Raw genomic sequence first — 19,662 nt, 5'->3', positions numbered from 1 at the left:
TGAATTTTAAATTTTTGAATTTTTTTTGAATTTAGATTTTGAATGTCAACGGTCTGTCCGTGACATCCGGTTCGGCCGGATGTTGTTTTATTTTGAATTTTTAAGCGTTTTGAGTTGTCTCTGCGCTTCTGTTAGGTTTTTTTTTGAATTTGACAGCTGCTGAGTTTGAAAGGCATGATAGGAACATTTCTCTGTTTATGGCGCAGGAACAGTAAGGTTGGCAAGGACCCGCCCCAGCCGACAATGACTAGCCACTGTGCACCAACACATCATGCCGACCGCCTTCATTACTGCTTCCATCGTAAATGCGATTCCATAACAGATGGCGCCCAACGTGGCGCCTGAGGCGCTGGCCGCGAGGGTCAGTCGGGTCAACCTGTGAAGTTGACCATCCCACCAGTCCGAGTGAGCAGCCACAGAAGCTGCCACCTACGTTGCGGTGGGATGGTTGGGCGGATCAGGTTGTCCGGGCTGGTCATCGGGGGCAGTGGCCAAAGGGGTCACGGGACTTCACGTCAGTCTCCGGATTTTTTTTCATTTCGCCCGATGAGGCAGTGCTGCACGCACTTGATTTTTTTTTGTAGTTGGGATTTTGGTTTGCCGGATGTTTTGTCCGTTAGTCGGCCCTGGTAACAATATGTCCGCTAACTTGGGTTTTTTTTGTAAAGTAGTTTTTTTTTGTTTCCTTGCCGAATTTTGTATCGTCTTGGTATGAGTGTGTGAGTGTATGTGTTGTAGGACCCCAGCTCATCCCACGTCTCAGGTGGCAACACATAGTGCCACCTGGATTGTGACGGGTTGAGCTGGGATTCAGAGTGGCACCCCTTCCTGTCCCACCAGACTGGGGGAGCGGTTTCGAAACCGCTCCACCCATTGCGGCGGAGGCAGGAGGGGTGTCCAGCGAGAATGGACGGGAGGCCTCAACGCCCCCAACCAGTCCCAGGGGCAAGCCCCTGGAGACTGCCCCTGCGTTGCGGCTGGGCGTGTTGAGACCTACTCGTGTGTGCCGGGAGCGGACCCTGGTGGCCCCAACCAATCTCGGAGGGGGGCCTTAAGACCCCCCTCGATTACGGTTGGGAGCACTAGGGCCAAGTATGAATGTGTTTGTATCAAATTTTTTTTTTTTGCCTAGCCTACTGCCTTCTAATGATGGGATGCCAGCGTTCCCATCACCACCTACATTGTTCACATAAAATTTGTATATAACTAACAGTTTTCTTTTCAGCTTTTGAATTTTTTTTCTATTTTGGTGCGATTATTGATAAATGATTGCATTAATTCTCGCACAATTTTTTTTATATATAGATATATAAACTTTTTTTTTCTCTTTTAACAAACCATCTTCTGGGAACAGAAGGTTTTTTTTTCGAATACTATTTGACAAATAATTTTTTTTTCTAACGGATTATGTCGCGTGACCAGTCCTACGGGCAAACGGGCCGGAACACTCCGTTCGAGAGTGCGGGCAGTTTACGAGGGAACCAGCACCGGGGCGGTGCTAATAGGGGGGCTTTTTCGAAAGCAAGGCGTCCTTTGGTGGTGCATACCCCAGTAGGAGGATCCTACGGAAATCCCGCGGGGACTCATATAGGCCCAAACCGGAACGACGACCGCGACAAATTAAACATACCTGTAGGCACCAGCAATTTGAATGCATCGCTGCTAAACACACACAACATCTCGGGGATAATGACCAATGTGTCGAACTATGCACCAGATGGAGCGGGTGCCTTACCACCAAATCATGGGATTGGAAATTTCGGAGACGCTGCAAGTGATCAGGCGAACACCCTAGGAATGCAGGACGAAGCCACTCGTGGAGGCTCGTGGGTGGACGTGCTACACCAACTGTTCCAGGCTTCGCAGGAGGAAATGCGGAGAGAGATGGGCTCAATTAGAGCCAACATGGCCCAGCTCAACGCCGCTCTCGAATCCACGCAGCAAGCACACCAGCAACACAGGAACGCAAGCAGGATGGACCGTAACCCATTGCCATCGGTAGTACCGCCAATGTACCCGACTCCAAGCAGCATAGCAGTAAAACCGCAGGAGTGGAAAATCGCATTCGACGGCACTGGGAGTGTAAGCGATTTCCTCTTCAAATTAAACACCTTGTGTGAGCGCACACAATGCCCTGACGAACAAATAATGGCCAGTTTCCACTTATTCCTTTCGGGACGAGCCGAAGAATGGTACTGGCTGTTCACAAAACAAAACCCAAATGCGACATATGCCTTTTTGTGCTACTCCTTAAAAAGAGAGTTTGGCACCTTGAAAACGGACCACGAGATCATGATGGAGATCTCCATGCGCAAGCAAAAGGCAAGTGAGTGTTATGACGTGTTTCACGCGGACATAATCTCCTTGAACGCGCGCTTAAGGGAGCCGATGTCAGAGCTTCTACTGATTGACATAATAAAAAGGAACGTCAACAGTAGCCTTAAGCTAATGCTTTTTAATGCGGACGTAAGGAACCTCCATGATCTGCGCGATGTAGCACGCCGAGGTGAACAAGTGCTGAAAGAGAGCAAGCTGCTGGGAGCCATTTACCCAGGACGGCATGTAAGCGAAGCACGCGTGACAACCCCGGACATGAAGATGGAAGGCGAGGACGGCGAGATAGATCCGCAGATAGAGGCGCTGGAATATAGACGCAGCAGAAGACCGGACTACTCGGGAATCCAATGCTGGAATTGCCAAGGAATGGGGCACTCCTATATATATTGTGAGGAACCCATAAAAAGTCCCTTTTGTTTTAAATGTGGGTATAAGGGTGTATTCACCCCTAAATGCCCTAGGGACCATCGCAGGCAGGGAAACCAGTACCCGAGCGAGAAGGCGGGGGAACCTCGTTCGGCTTCATAGCTCCCACATCAGCCAGTGCTCGAGGCGTCGTCCCGTGCGCTGACCCAAAGGGCGAATCTCTGCATGGAGGTGGTGAGCTTCCGAGGTGCAGTAGTACCCTGGCAGAAGAGCCCTCAAAAGTAATAATAACTTACCCTGACAGTACAGACAGTTCTGAAGCCGAGAGTCAAACGTCTTCATCCGCGATGAGCGAGCCGATTAGAATTCTGCGACGCCAGCATAGGGATGTCGCTTGCCAGACGCAACTTTCACCAGACCTAGAAGAAAGGGAACATAGGTACGAACACATAAGACATACCATTTTTGAACACTACGCGGTATCGGAAAATATTTTGAAATGTAGGAAGAGATACCACAGGAGAGTACAGGAGCGTAGACTGCTGCAAGCCACCACGTTAACGCTTACAGAGGACGAAAGGCCTTTAGTAAAGGCTAGAATTAAAAATAGTTTTCTTGTAGGGTTGTTGGACTCGGGAGCCAACGTCTCCATCTTAGGGAAAAATGGATTAGAATTCCTAAAGGATAACGGCTTCGAATATCAGCCCTTACATGCGTTCGTATATACCGCGGGCGGCAACAAGCAAAAAATTTTTGGCTCAGTATCCCTACCGGTCACTTTTAAAAATATCACAAAGGTTATTCGTTTTTACCTTGTTCCCTCATTGCTCCAAGAAGCATACTTCGGGGTAGATTTTTGGAGAGCATTTGCGTTAGCTCCCGAAATATTCCCGAGCGTAGAGTGTTTAGAGACTAGGCTTGAAAAGGAAGAGGAACTTAACCTCCATGAATTGTCACCAGAACAGAAATCAGAATTGCGAAAAGTCATCGAGACGTTTCCTTCGTACGAGAAGTTAGGCCTAGGGCAAACTAAATTAGTGGAGCATCACATCGACACCGGTGATGCTGTACCTATAAAAAGCAAGCATTTCCCCCTTTCGCCGCCGAGGCAAGCCGAAGCTTTTAGAGAACTAGACAGGTTACTACAGTTAGGAGTTATAGAAGAATCCAACTCCCCGTGGTGTAGTCCTGTAGTACTGGTCCGGAAACCAGGCAAAGTCAGGCTGTGCATAGATTCGAGAAAGGTCAACGCGGTGACTAAGAAGGATTCGTACCCCCTGCCTCATATCAACGGCTTATTGAGCAGACTCAAGGACACGCATTTTATTAGTGGCATTGATCTGAAAGACGCGTTCTTCCAGATCAAATTGACAGAGTCCTCTAAGGAAAAAACAGCATTCGCAGTTCCGGGGAGGCCTCTGTACCACTTCAAGGTGATGCCATTTGGTCTGTGCAATGGACCGCAGACTATGAGTAGGCTGATGGACAAGGCGATCCCTTCGCGTCTGCGAGAGAACGTCTTTGTCTACCTGGACGATCTGATGGTATGTAGCACTAATTTTGAGGATCATCTAAAATTGCTAGCGGAAGTGGCTAACTGTTCGAGAAATGCAGGTCTGACAATAAATGTGGAAAAAAGTAAATTTTGTCAGAAGGAAATACGCTACTTAGGGTACTTGATAGGCAGCGGGTGTCTGAAAGTGGATCCGGGAAAAGTAGAAGCAATACAAAACTTCCCGATCCCTAAATCCCCTCGGCAAGTGCGTAGGTTTGTGGGCATGGCGAATTGGTACCGAGCATTTATTACCAATTTTGCTGACTTGGCAGGTCCCTTGACCGACTGTCTCCGCAAGTCAGCAGGCCCGTTTAAACTCACTCCTGAAGCTATAGAGGCGTTCGAAAAACTAAAAGTAGCCTTGAGTTCGGCGCCTGTCTTGGCCCAACCAGACTTTTCCAAAGAATTCGTAATACAATGCGACGCTTCCAAAATAGGTGTTGGCGGAGTATTGTTCCAGGTCGATGATGAGGGCGCTGAGCATCCAATCGCATTCGTGTCGAAAAAGCTGAATAATGCTCAACGCAATTATACAGTAACCGAGCTGGAATGTCTTGCAGCCATAATCAGCGTGAAGCGTTTCCGACCCTATGTCGAAGGATTACCTTTTCGGATTATTACGGACCACTCCAGTCTCAAGTGGTTGATGACACAAAAAGACTTGAGCGGGAGGTTGGCGAGATGGTCACTCTTACTGCAAAGATACGACTTTAAAATGGAACATCGTAAGGGCACCCTGAATGTAGTACCAGACGCGCTGTCGCGCTTTGATGCGGACGAGTTAACTTTCACTACCACACCCGGAGAAATAGACTTAGTCTCTCCCGAATTTGGCAGCAACGAATATTTAGACTTAATTCGGGCCGTCACCGAAAACGAGGAATCACTTCCGGATTTACGAGTGGTGGACGGTGTAATTTTCAAAAGAGTTAAGTTTCGTAAGGGGATGGAAGGGGAAGAAGACTCGCTGTGGCGTTTATGGTTGCCAAAAGGGTTGACTGAGGAAGCAGTGAGATTAGCACATGACGCTAACCGGAGTTACCATGGCGGATGGCAGAAAACCTTAGAACGTGTTAGGCAGAAGTACTTCTGGCCGCAGCAGGCTAAGGACGTCAGGGACTACGTCCAGCGTTGTGACACCTGCAAAACGGTAAAACCCACCAATCAGCAGTCGAGACCACCTATAGGGAGTACCTTTGAATCCGAAAGGCCATTTCAGCGGTTGTATTGCGACTTTCTAGGGCCGTATCCGAGATCTAAACGGCGAAATCAATTTCTTTTCATAGTACTAGACCATTTTTCAAAATACGTTTGGCTAAAGCCCATGCAGAGAGCTACCACTGTTAACGTTATAAATTACTTCGCTTCAGAAATTTTTCCGGCTGTAGGGGTCCCTGAGTTTATTCACAGTGACAATGGTAAACAGTTTATCTCGAAGGAAATGAACCAATTTTTAGTAAATTACGGGGTGACGCACGTGAGGACGGGGCTATATTCTCCCCAAGCGAACGCATCCGAACGCGTCAATAGAGAAATTGTTTCTAAGATTAGGATTTTCCTGAAGGATAAACCTGACCACACTAATTGGGATAAGCATATACCCGAAATTTTATCAGTTTTGAGAAGTGATTTTCATACGGCAATTCAGTGTTCTCCATACTTTGCATTATATGGCCAAAACATGGTCCAGCATGCCTCAACGTACAACATTTTAGGGAAACTCGGCAGCCTTCGAGAAGACCAGGTTACGGTAGTAAGCCGAGCTGACAAGTTGACTAATATTCGTGAGCAGATCCGTAGAAATTTAGATCAGGCCAAGGATAGGGGAGTAACCACCTATAACAAGCGCTCTAGACAGGTCAACTACAAGGAAGGTCAGGAAGTTTTCCGAAAAAACTTTGCCTTAATTAACTTCAAACAGGGCATTAACGCCAAATTCCTACCCAAATACCTGAAATGTCGCGTGCTTCGAAGGATAGGCAATGCATTGTATGATCTCGAGGACCTAAACGGGAAATTGATAGGTCGCTTCCATGCTTCGGATATTCGTCCGCAATGAACCAACAAGGGCGTTTCCTTTGCCAATTTACAATTTGATTTTTTTTATATACCCACCAATTGGACCTTTTTTGTCTGGGCGTTTTGGCGGTCGGGGACATCTCGCCCAGTATTCTCCCCGAGCAATGACCTCATAGGTTGTTCACACGCGTACTCACCGAGGACCGTGAACACCCTGGCAGTCCACGCTTAGGTCGGACTAGCCTTTCGGAGTTTGGACGAGTTCTCCAGATCAAAATGTCTACACCTTTTTTTTTGTTTTGCATTCCGGTGGGAGCGATAAACTCTAGGAATCATCTTTCGGAGTTTTGACGAGTTCTCCATAACAAATGTCTAATTGCCGCAAAGCCCTTATAACTAGGAAACAGAAATTATTCCCAACTTGACTTAATTTTTTTTTGATAGACCTATGTTGCCCGGCTAGCTTCGTAGTAGGACTTTGAGACTCTTATCTCAGGGGTGAGTCGTGCCCCACGTTGCTTGTCGTCGGAGATCCCTGGCAGTAGCTTCCCACAGAGGATCCGGTTTCCTGTTCGCTTCATCGTCAGGTCTTCAAAGCGAAGCAGGTTTGTTACGGTCTGCTGCTGCGGTCTACGGCCATGATCCCCTTGGGAGCGTGTTCACGCGAACACACCTAGCGATGTGGTGAAAGTGGCGATAAAAAAAGAAAAATATCGAAAGGAAGGGAACAGACAGACCGGCCATCACTAAGAAAAATTTTTGCTGACTACCAAGAGTTTCCGCCCGAGACACACGAGGAAAAAAACGAGAAAAACTCATAAAAAAGAAAATTACAGATTTTATTAAAATTCGGGCGCAAAATTATAAAAATAATGGAAGTATTATTTAAAAAAATACTATTACTACAATTTCGATAAATTCGTTGAAAGGTATTTGAAGAAAAAGCAACAAAAGGGACGGTTGAACGCGAAGCGCGTACAGTTTATTCTCATCGGTGTACAATAAATGCTATAACCGGACTGGAATTGCAGTTGGAAGAATTACGTATTATGGTTATTTGGAAGGAACTAAGCTTAATCGTTGTGTGATAAACCTTAACAAACATACATTATTACTGTGGGGATGTCCATCCAAATTTTGTGAAAAAGTTACATACTTATACCTATAAAACATTCTGACGATTGCATGCTCAACACCTGGCTTTGTTTACATCTGCAAAGTTTTATTAAAATTACTTGAAATGATCAGTCTCCGGTGACAGTATCAAATCATCGTCACCAAGCATAAAAACACACGTATGTATATAAAGCAAAGCAACTAATCCACACCAAAGGACCAATCTTAGTCAACCGCAACCACGCAATTGTTTTTCGTAGTAACATAAGGACAATTAAGAAACGGCAGCAGTACGCGGCAGCGTAACACCACGAACGCCCAAAATTAGCACCAAGTCATCAAGATCGTAAAGGTCAACACGAAGTTATAGTGCCACCAGGTTCATTTGATCACCTCGGACCAGAGCGCAACAACCACGAACAGTACCAACACCAACCTGCAACGACAGCGACAACGGCAGAGCCAACACCAATGGCCTGCAACCTGACTTGGGTGAGTTCGTTCCAAAACATAAGTAATAATAATAAACAGAAAATGGAATTTTTGAATTAGAAAGCTTAGAAGTTGACAAAAAGAAGAAAATTATACTTAACTTAATTGAACACAATCTAATTAAATAATGATAGTAATTACATTAATATATAATACATACAACTGTAGGGAGCAGGAATAGGAGGAGCAGTAAGAAAATGTGTAGTATATAGCATAAACATGCATAATTGTACAATGAAATGGCAAAGCAAAAGCACAAGTATAGCGACAGTTCGAAAACAATATTCTAGCGTTTAAGTGTGCAAATATAAGCAAACAAAAATCTATACATACATACATACATATATAGTAGCAAATGCAACTAATATACATATATAAAGGTAACATACAACAACCAGAGTAAATAAGTATTTACGGAAATTTGAGTTAAATCAATTGCATCAATTTGCATTAGATCAGATAAGTTCAGAAATCAATAAGTGAAGGCGTAACGTAATTAAAATATACAAACATACATACAAAAATAAAAAAGGTGCGTAGGAGTTGAATTTGTTGTAAATCGAATTATATTATTATATATATATTCAAAAGCGGTAACAAATTATTAAAAGAACATAACTAAATAAAGAAGATATGGTTAAAAATATGCTAACTTTACAACAGATACTAAAATGACTTTATTAATACACGGAAATAGTATATTATAAAACATACCTACCTATACATAAATTTAAGAAAGTTAAATGTCAGCAAGCTTTCATACAACTTGCAAGAATATAAGTATGTCTACTAGTATATGAGCAAACGAAATGCATATATATATACATACATATAAAAGAAAAAGAAAATAAATTATAAACCTAAAATCAGCGCGCGTATATAAACGAAATAACGAATATAATTTAAAAATAAAATCAGGTTAAAGTAAATTAGAATAAAACTACATTAAAATCAATTAAAGCGAAATAAATAAATAGAGTAAATAAATAAGACAATAAATACCTTAATACGTAAATAAATACAATAAATCAATAAAATAAAATGAAATAAAACCTCATAAATACAATGAATTATTAACAAAACCAAAAGGCAATTATAAATGAATAGCAATTGGAAAGGGTAATACAACTAGCTAAACTTAAACTAAATAACTAAGAACAGGTTATGAAAAGAAAAGAAAGGAATTCAAAGTAAATTTTTTTTTGGCTCTAATAGTTTTGCGTTCGGTAGTTAACCTAAACCTCTGATATGGTATTTTATTTCTTTGGAGCCTTTTGCATATTTATACATACCAGCAATTTTGAGGAAATTTTTCAATTTTATTTAATTATTTTGACATTTTTTTCTTTTCCTTTAATAAAAGTGCGTAAAGCACCAAAATGTAAAATCAGTAGTTAGGGTAACTTATAAATAATAGAAAATATTTCAACATTTTTGTATTTCTAGTATACCTCTGTCTTAATAATGACTTGTGAATAAATTTTGTAATCTAAATGGGAATGCTGGCGTCTACGTTATTTAGAAGGCACTAGGTAGGCATACAGGTAAGGGGCCACCGAAATTTTAGGTGCGTCGGTGGCCATGGTTATTTGAGGGTGGGATATAAGCACCGGGCGTCGCAACACCACCCGCGGCGCCCCCTATGTATATTCGGCCCTTTTCTTTTTTATTTTTAATTTTTTTCAGCCTTTTTGTTATTATTTAATTTTTCAGCGCTTCTGTTGAGTTTGATTTAAACTGTTAGTAACCGGTCATCTCCGGTTCGGTAAAATTTTTTTTTGCGGTTATTTTTTTTTGAATTTAAAATTTTTGAATTTTTTTTGAATTTAGATTTTGAATGTCAACGGTCTGTCCGTGACATCCGGTTCGGCCGGATGTTGTTTTATTTTGAATTTTTAAGCGTTTTGAGTTGTCTCTGCGCTTCTGTTAGGTTTTTTTTTTAATTTGACAGCTGCTGAGTTTGAAAGGCATGATAGGAACATTTCTCTGTTTATGGCGCAAGAACAGTAAGGTTGGCAAGGACCCGCCCCAGCCGACAATGACTAGCCACTGTGCACCAACACATCATGCCGACCGCCTTCCTTACTGCTTCCATCGTAAATGCGATTCCATAACAACATGGAGTAAATGTACCTATTGGCACCCGTATTTTGGTGGATCATAATATGCTAAATGCTTTGCTGATACAGTTTTCACCATTTGATATTGATGCTTTAAGAATTTAACTTTATAATGTGGCACTTTTGCAAGTGTACAAAGAAGCCAGGTTCTACCGGTTCAACTATTTTACAAGGTACCCAGCTGGCAATTGCTTTATTCTTCACTACATAATATACTTGGATGATTTCAATTAGTGGACGTGTTTTTTCAGCCACAGGTGGACAAGTCTAAAAGATTGGAAAATTTTGTAATTGTAGAAAACTTTTTTATTAAATGCATTTATATTCCACTTTTAGTTTTTAAAGATACTAAGTCAAATTGCGGAAGTGATCAAGCATGCCACATCGCTATGGCAGGTGGCACAGTATCAACATATTTTAGCTTGATCTCAGACACTACATCATCATCAGTTTCAAGTGTGACCTAAAATATATCACCCGGCTAAGTTTATACCAAAAAGAAATACATGCTCTTAGTGCGATGTGTTGCTGAGCATATAAAGGTCATGCCACGATCAGGATCATCTAAATCATTACGCCGACGTGGTATAGGACAACGTATATTGTGCTGATCACCCAAATTTTTATATGTTAAATAATTTTCTGAACGCATCAATACACCATATGGACCGTCATTTCCACCGGGTACAGAAATTAAAAAGTTTGCATGCTCTTCCAGGGGTTCAGAATATTTGCGTACCACATGATTCAGATCACGATCCAATTCAAAGAATTCCAGTGTTTACTGTATACGTTGAGCAGCAAGCGTATTTATGCGAAAAAGTAAAATATAAGAAAAATAAGCTGCCTGCCGATAATCGGGTGCAATTTTAGCACCACCCCGGCCGATTTCATCAGCTGATTGAAATTTTTCGGTTAATCGGTGGCTGTGTAAGCGTACCTAATGTCTTTACTAATCGAACGTTGTGAACCTAGTTTGGCTTCATTGCAATGAAATAAAATGTATAGCGCAGTTAGGTTTTAGTAAGGAACGGTTAAAAAATTTGCGTTGTGGCAAATTCAGTAAATCGTAAAACTGAACTAAACTGAAACTAAGGAATTGTTCTAATGATATTTTTGTAGATGCTTACTTTTTCCCTAACAGTTTAAACTTCATACCAGATTCTAGATTCAGTAAGTGTTAGTTTTCAGACTAAAAATTAAGCGTCTTAAAAGTTTCTACTGTGTAATAACTGAATACCGATCGAAATATCTAACCACTAAGACAAGTATTTTTTCTGATAAGTCCGTTGTTTCATCAACAATTAATGACAATGTGTTTGCCCGAATGTTCAACACTTCCCTTTTTAATGCCTCGCCAATTGTACAATAACAAGGTAAAAGCATCAGAGTTGCATTTTACATGTGTTTTCATTCGAAGCTGGTTATAAAATGTTAAACTTTGTTTATGTTTACATTTTTTGTTTATTTACTTTTGATGTGCAAATTTTTACTACGCAGTGTTTTTTAAATGTTTTCCAAATTATTGTATAAAGAAGAATTTACTTATGTTTTGTGTGTATTTAAAAATTGGAAAGTGTTGTTTGTGCAACGTTAGAAGGGAGAAAGCGGGTGTAAAGCTTTTCAAAGTCCCATGATGTACCACGAATAAGTTGTGAAACTCATAGCGTTTTCTTTTCTGAAATAAATTGTTGCCTAAGTAAATGGTAAAGCCTTAATAGTGTTACTCCTACCCCAGAAAATTGGAAACATTTATAGTGCATACAAAGAACATTTCATCTCACCATATTCACTCATATCACAAATCAACAAGAAGATTGCGCATTGCGCATGTAAACATTAGATCATCTCTTTTTTATGTGCAATTCTTACGTCATTTTCCTTTATCTCTTGTTTTTGTCGCTCTTTCTTTCATTCGCTCCAACAGTCAACTGTGACGTAGATGCGCTGTTGACTGTTGGAGCGAATGAAAGAAAGAGCGACAAAAACAACAGATAAAGGAAAATGACGTAAGAATTGCACATAAAAAAAAAAAAAAATTCGCAAATCGTTCCCGAGATGGTCGGGCTAGCACCTTAATGGTGCTATGGTACCGGAGCGTACCGGATTTGTATCCGGCAAAGGACCATCACATCGATAACACTCGCCAAAGCCTTCGGGGAGCAACCTTATCGCTACAACAACAACGTAGATGCGCATAACGAAGCAATTTTGAACTCGTGAATGCGCAATCTGTGTAGGTGATTTGTGCACTCATATTAACAGAGTATATGTGGAACTCAAGAGCGAATTGAGAGTTTCACAGAGTTGCACTGCCACACCGCCATTTTATACAGAATAAAAGTGTAACGCTTTTGCGTTGCGAGCAGGCAACAATTTTCACAAAAGAACGAAATACCCCGTAAAGGCGTTGCCTGTTTTTTAGAATAGAAAAGCGTAACACTATAACCAGAAAAGAAAACGCTATCAGACGCAGTAAGTTCCCCTAGTTTCAGGGCCACCATTAGTTCACAAAGAGCGAAGATATGCTATACAAATATACGCAAAACGGCCCTTATCATGTCCACCACTAGTCAACAAAGAGAAAAGTTTGGTAAGCAATTATACCTACGAAAAACGGTCCTTATCAGGGCCACAAACAATTTACGAAGAGAAAATTTTGCTAGACAACTATGTTTTACATATTATAGATTTACTTTTGGATTATTTATATCATCCATATGATGACAAGAAAAAAACTTGAGTATAACCGATACTGGAGATGAAAACGGAAATATTCCAAACCGAACTTTTACCATAGCAGGTACCGATTTCAGATCCAGCCTAAAACCGAAATTGTTACAAAACTTCCTGGCTAGAGCCAGAAGGAAACCCCGGAACCGCAATTGAAGTCAGTAATACAACCGAACTGGTATCCAAAAATTAAACCGAAAGCAAAATAGGTTCCGAGGAGAGGAGCCAAAAGCAAAATTGGATCAAAACAACCGTGCAATGGCGCTGAACCCGAAAATGAAGTTTTGTTCTGTGGTATAGCGACTCAATTTCAAATTTTCAACACACCAGTGCTTTTTTTAATTAAAAAAGATTACATCTCAAGACATGGAGAAAGAAAGAAATCTGCACCTCAAATGCCCAAACGACGAGTTTCCTACGTTAAACGTTATTATGTATATATGTATCTTCGATGTACAAAGGTTAGGTGAGAGGCTTAAAAGAGAGAAATAATAAGGTAATTTGGGATCTTTCTCAAGAAAGACCAAGAGCGTGTGTAGTGCTTAACAACTCCATTAACTATTTTTGCATTACAGAGTTTATGAGTCAAGACCTCGTAGCATTACATTATTTCCTATTTCATGAATCTAACATAAATGAATTAAATTTAAAAGCCCCTTTACAGCTGCATAATTTTAAGCATATGTTAAATTAGATTATTTCATGAATCTAACCTAAACTGATTAAATTTAAAGGCCCTCTTTACAGCTTATGTATATACATATTTTTAAGCATATTTTACATGGTAGTATGTCATGAATCTAGCATAAATTGATTAAATTTAAAAGCCCCGGTTACAGCTTATGTATAGGCGCATTTTTAAATTGTATTAGGTCATGAATTTAAGATAAATTGAGTAAATTTAAAAGCCCCTTTTACACTTATGTATGTGCATATTTTTAAGCGTATTTTGAATTGGATTATTCCATGAATCTAACCTAAATTTATTAAATTTAAAAACCCCCTTACAACTTATGTATATGCATGATTGTAAGTATATATTTAAAGTGTATTATTTCACGAATCTAACCTAAACTGATTAAATTTAAAAGCACCTTTTACAACTCATGTATATGCACAATTGTAAGTGTATATTTAAGTGTGTTATTTCATAAAGTGTGTTATAAAAAAATTTTGGTTTCCGAATACGGAACGAACTCACCGCTTGTTGCTGGTAAATTGGGTGGTTGTTGAGGTTGGCAATATACTGTACTTGCTGGTAAGTTGTCGTTATCGGTACTAGTGGAGCAGGCCTATGCTTGGCGGCCCTGCTGGGGTTGTTGTGGCCGGCGTTTGTTACTGTGCCCGGCTTGCGTCGGTGGGCCTATATGAAGCGGCCTTGCTGTTGTGTTAGCTGGTGGTGGTGGTAAGCCTGGTGGATGTTGCGCGCTTGGTTGGCGCTGCCGATGGGGTTGCGGTTGTGGTTGCGCGGTCGAAGTAGTTGTTGGGGCCACTGGCGTTGGTGGTTGGCGCAATTGGCGGCGGTTGCGCCCGTGATGACAAGAAAAAAAATTGAGTATAACCGATACTGGAGCTGAAAACGGAAATATTCCAAGCCGAACTTTTGCCATAGCAGGTACCGATTTCAGATCCAGCCTAAAACCGAAATTGTTACAAAAGCTTCCTTGCTAGAGCCAGAAGGAAAACCCGGAACCGCAATTGAAGTCAGTAATACAACCGAACTGGTATCCAAAAATTAAACCGAAAGCAAAATCGGTTCCGAGGACAGGAGCCAAAAGCAAAATTGGATCAAAACAACCGTGCAATGGTGCTGAACCCGAAAATGAAGTTTTGTTCTGTGGTATAGCGACTCAATTTCAAATTTTCAACACACCAGTGCTTTTTTTAATTAAAAAAGATTACATCTCAAGACATGGAGAAAGAAAGAAATCTGCACCTCAAATGCCGACACGACGAGTTTCCTACGTTAAACATTATTATGTATATATGTATCATCGATATTTATTAGGTTACTAAATTAATTAATTTTTTCTTTATAAAATACATGAAATTTTAAAATAAATCAGTACTTATTCATGAACATACTATCAACTCAGCATTTTATATACAATCTCATCCTAAATTTTCAACATCTCTTGAATACAGTGACGTTAGCACTCATACATACATGTACTGAAAATAAGGTCCACTACAAAAAATATTTAGCAATAGCGATAGGATTTCCCAATATGATTTTAATACTACAAATGACGACCTTAGGCAGATAAAGTAAGAACTATATACATCCTAAAAAGTTGTATTTACATTAGCCTGCTTTGGAATATAAATACATAAATACATACATTAAAAAATGCATACAATACAAAACGGACCTTATATATATATCATAAACAAAATTAATGTTGCGTCCATTGGATATTTTTCAAATCAATTGGTATTTGCACCATATCCCATAATGGAGACAATGGTGGTAAAACGACCAACACCAAACCTATAAAAATTTAACAATAAATTACTTTCAAATTAACTACACAATTCAGTACGGTAAGCTCGTGTACCTTATTGAACTGTGTGCCAAATCCTCATCAGTTTCAATCGCACGTAGTACGAACAAAGGTTCCAATAATGCTCAAGTACATGCTGAGTGACTAGACAACGCCACATCTTTTAAGGCCATCAGTAATGATAAATGATCACCACTACATATACCATGTGATAATCTTGAAATGATGCGATCATATAAACGTTTGGAAAGAAAATCTATAAATTTCTTATCATATTCCATTTCTTTGAGTGCAAGGTCACATGCAGCACCAAATCCAATAACAATAATCCGAAGGCGGAAAAGAAAAATTTTAGCTCGTTCAAAAGATATTCCCAAAAAAACCGAAAAATGACCCGGATTGCTTTGAAGCCCTGGTGGGATTTATAGTATTTTTGCGCATAACACTTTTCTGCATTGGCGGCCTTCGGCCGCGCTTATAACAAATTAACCTGGGTGTGTCCAACACCGGTTGGGAGACTAAAACCATATCCGCGCAAAACACTTATGTTCAAAATTTTTTTGTGGGTACACCAAAATCATCAAATTGCAACAACCACATGAAAAATTTCATTTGAAACTTTTCAATTTCTTTTGCAAATATCTCTTGAAAGACACAAAATATTTGACCTCCGCCTTCGGATTACACTACTCAACAAATTTTGATCAACTACAGTCTCCAAGGATAAAATAGGCCTTTCCTAAAGTGAAATTTTCTCCTGATTCCGAATATGACTTCCATTTTCCTGTGGCAGATCTAGTTTCATGCTTTGACCTGTCTGTGTTTGTATCATTGGACGATTTATAGAATATTGTGTCAGATATTTTTGAATAAATTCACGTGATGCAGGATGTGTGTCTTTCCAAACATGTTCCGAAACATTACACACCAATCATAGTGTCTTTATGGGAAACATATTGAGTATAACCATCATCGTAGAAAATTAGGTACGTATTGTATACACAAAATTATATATGTACCTTATATAAGATAATGATGAACAGATAATTACCTGTATTTATTGTTAGGCTTCAATGGTTCAGCAATAATTCCAGGATAAAAAGCGCTTTGAATTAACATTTTCTCTTTGCCACGCGACAATGAAGTGGCATCAAAGTAAGCAATTACACGTGAACCTTAAAGAACAATTTATAACATATAAATTAATGGATATTGTTTTCATACCAGTATGGTGCAAATGTACCTATTGGCAATCGTACTTTTGGTGGATCATAATATGCTAAATGCTTTGTTGATACAGTTTTCACCATTTGATAATGAAGCTTAAAGAATTTAATTTTATAATGTGGCACTTTTGCAAGTGTACCAAGAAGCCAGGTTCTACCGGTTCAACTACTTTACAAGGTACCCAGCTGGCAATTGCTTTATTCTTCACTGCATAATATATTTGATTGATTTCAATTAGTGGACGTGTTATTTCGGCCACAGGTGGACAAGTCTAAAATATTGGAAAATTTTGTAATTGTAGAAAACTTTTTTATTAAATGCATTTATATCTTTTAGTTCAAGATCCAATTGATCATTGAGATCAAGATCCAATTCAAAAAAATTCCAGTGTTTGCTGTATACGTTGAGCAGCAAGCGTATTTATGCGAAAAAGTAAAATGTAAGAAAAATAAGCACCACCCCGGCCGATTTCATCAGCTGATTGAATTTTTTCGGTTAATCGGTGGCTGTGTAAGCGTACCCTATGTTTTTACTAATCGAACGTTGGGAACCTAGTTTTGCTTCATCGCAATGAAATAAAATGTATAGCGCAGTTAGGTTTTAATAAGGAACGGTTAAAAAATTTGCGTTGTGGCAAACTCAGTAAATCGTAAATCAAACTAAGGAATTGTGCTAATGCTATTTTTATAGATGCTTACTTTTTCCCTAACAGTTTAAACTTCATACCAGAACCTAGATTCAGTAAGTGTTAGTTTTCAGACTAAAAATGAAGCGTCTTACTGCGTTTCTACTGTGTAATAACTGAATACCCATCGAAATATCTAACCACTAAGACAAGTCTTTTTTCTGATTAGTCCGTTGTTTCATCAACAATTAATGACAATGTGTTTGCCCGAATGTTCAACACTTCCCATTTTAATGCCTCACCAATGGTACAATAACAAGGTAAAAGCATCAGAGTTGCATTTTACATGTTTTTTCATTCGAAGCTGGTTAAAAAATGTTAAAATTTGTTTATGTTAACATTTTTTGTTTATTTACTTTTGATGTGAAAATTTATTACTACACAGTGTTTTTTAAATGTTTTGCAAATTTAAAAAAAAAAAAAGAATTTACTTATGTTTTGTGTGTATTTAAAAATTGAAAAGTGTTGTTTGTGCAACGTTAGAAGGGAGAAAGCGGGTGTGAAGCTTTTCACAGTCCCCATGATGTACCACGAATAAGCTGTGAAACTCATAGCGTTTTCTTTTCTGAAATAAATTGTTGCCTAAGTAAATGGCAAAGCCTTAATAGTGTTCCTCCTACCCCAGAAAATTGTCAACATTTATAGTGCATACAAAGAACATTTCATATCACCATATTCACTCATATCACAAATCACACAAGAAGATTGAGCATTGCGCATGTAAACATTAGATCATCTATTTTTTTATGTACAATTCTTACGTCATTTTCCTTTATTTCTTGTTTTTGTCGCTCTGTCTTTCATTCGCTCCAACAGTCAACTGTGACGTAGATGCGCAGAACGAAGCAATTTTGAACTCGTGAATGCGCTATCTGGGTATGTGATTTGTGCACTCATGTTAACAGAGTATATGTGGAACTCAAGAGCGAATTGAGAGTTTCACAGAGTTGCACTGCCACACCGCCATTTTATACAGGGTAAAAGTGTAACGCTTTTGCGTTGCGAGCAGGCAAAAATTTTCACAAAAGAACGAAATACCCCGTAAAGGCGTTGCCTGTTTTTTAGAATAGAACAGCAACCCTTTCGCGGCGTACAAAAAGCGTAACACTATACCAGAAAAGAAAACGTTATCAGACGCAGTAAGTTCTCCCAGTTTCAGGGCCACCATTAGTTTACAAAGAGCGAAAATATGCTATACAAATATACGCAAAACGGCCCTTATCAGGTCCACCACTAGTCAAAAAAGAGAAAAAATTTGGTAAACAATTATACCTACGAAAAACAGTCCTTATCAGGGCCACAAACAATTTACGAAGAGAAAATTTTGCTAGACAATTATGTTTTACATATTATAGATTTACTTTTGGATTATTTATATCATCCATATGATGACAAGAAAAAAAATTGAGTATAACCGATACTGGAGCTCAAAACGGAAATATTCCAAACCGTACTTTGCCATAGCAGGTACCGATTTCAGATCCAGCCTAAAACCGAAATTGTTACAAAAGCCAGAAGGAAAACCCGGAACCGCAATTGAAGTCAGTAATACAACCGAACTGGTATCCAAAAATTAAACCGAAAGCAAAATCGGTGCCGAGGACAGGAGCCAAAAGCAAAATTGGATCAAAACAACCGTGCAATGGCGCTGAACCCGAAAATGAAGTTTTTTTCTGTGGTATAGCGACTCAATTTCAAAATTTCAACACACCAGTGCTTTTTTAATTAAAAATAAAAGATTACATCTCAAGACATGGAGAAAGAAAGAAATCTGCACCTCAAATGCCGACACGACGAGTTTCCTACGTTAAACGTTATTATGTATATATGTATCTGCGATATTTATTAGGTTACTAAATTAATTAATTTTTTCTTTCAATTGGTATTTGCACCATCTCCCATAATGGAGACAATGGTGGTAAAACGACCAACACCAAACCTATAAAAATTTAACAATAAATTACTTTCAAATTAACTACACATTTTGGTACGGTACCGAAGCTCGTGTACCTTATTGAACTATGTGCCAAATCCTCATCAGTTCCAATCGCACGTAGTACGTACAAAGGTTCCAATGATGCTCAAGTACATGCTGAGTGACTAGACAATGCCACATCTTTTAAGGCCATCAGTAATGATAAATGATCACCACTACATATACCATGTTATAATCTTGAAGTGATTCGATCATATAAACGTTTGGAAAGAAAATCTATAAATTTCTTATCATATTCCATTTCTTTGAGTGCAAGGTCACATGCAGCACCAAATCCAATAACAATAATCCAAAGGCGGAAAAGAAAAATTTTAGCTCGTTCAAAAGATATTCCCAAAAAACCGAAAAATGACCCGGATCGCTTTGAAAGCGTGGTGGGATTCATAGTATTTTTGCGCATAACACCTTTCTGCATTGGCGGCCTTCGGCGGCGCTTATAATAAATTAACCTGGGTGTGTCCAACACCGGTTGGGAGACTAAAACTATATCCGCGCAAAACACTTATGTTCAC

The 19,662-nt window shown here is 39.5% G+C and overlaps 1 long non-coding RNA gene across 1 annotated transcript in view; it reads left to right on the top strand.

Moving 5' to 3' along the window:
- The window catches only part of LOC137237002 (uncharacterized), a 217,123-nt gene extending 210,135 nt beyond the window's left edge, over nucleotides 1–6,988 (top strand). The window contains exon 2 of the long non-coding RNA XR_010948747.1: nucleotides 6,883–6,988. This is a non-coding gene — a long non-coding RNA (uncharacterized lncRNA). The remainder of the gene's footprint in view (nucleotides 1–6,882) is intronic.
- Nucleotides 6,989–19,662: the final 12,674 nt, after the last annotated feature.

Source organism: Eurosta solidaginis, chromosome 1 (genome assembly GCF_040869045.1).
Source record: "Eurosta solidaginis isolate ZX-2024a chromosome 1, ASM4086904v1, whole genome shotgun sequence".
Classification (NCBI taxonomy): Eukaryota; Metazoa; Arthropoda; class Insecta; order Diptera; family Tephritidae; genus Eurosta; species Eurosta solidaginis.
The sequence above is the reverse complement of the archived record's forward strand: the minus strand, read 5'-3'. Positions and strand labels throughout refer to the sequence as shown.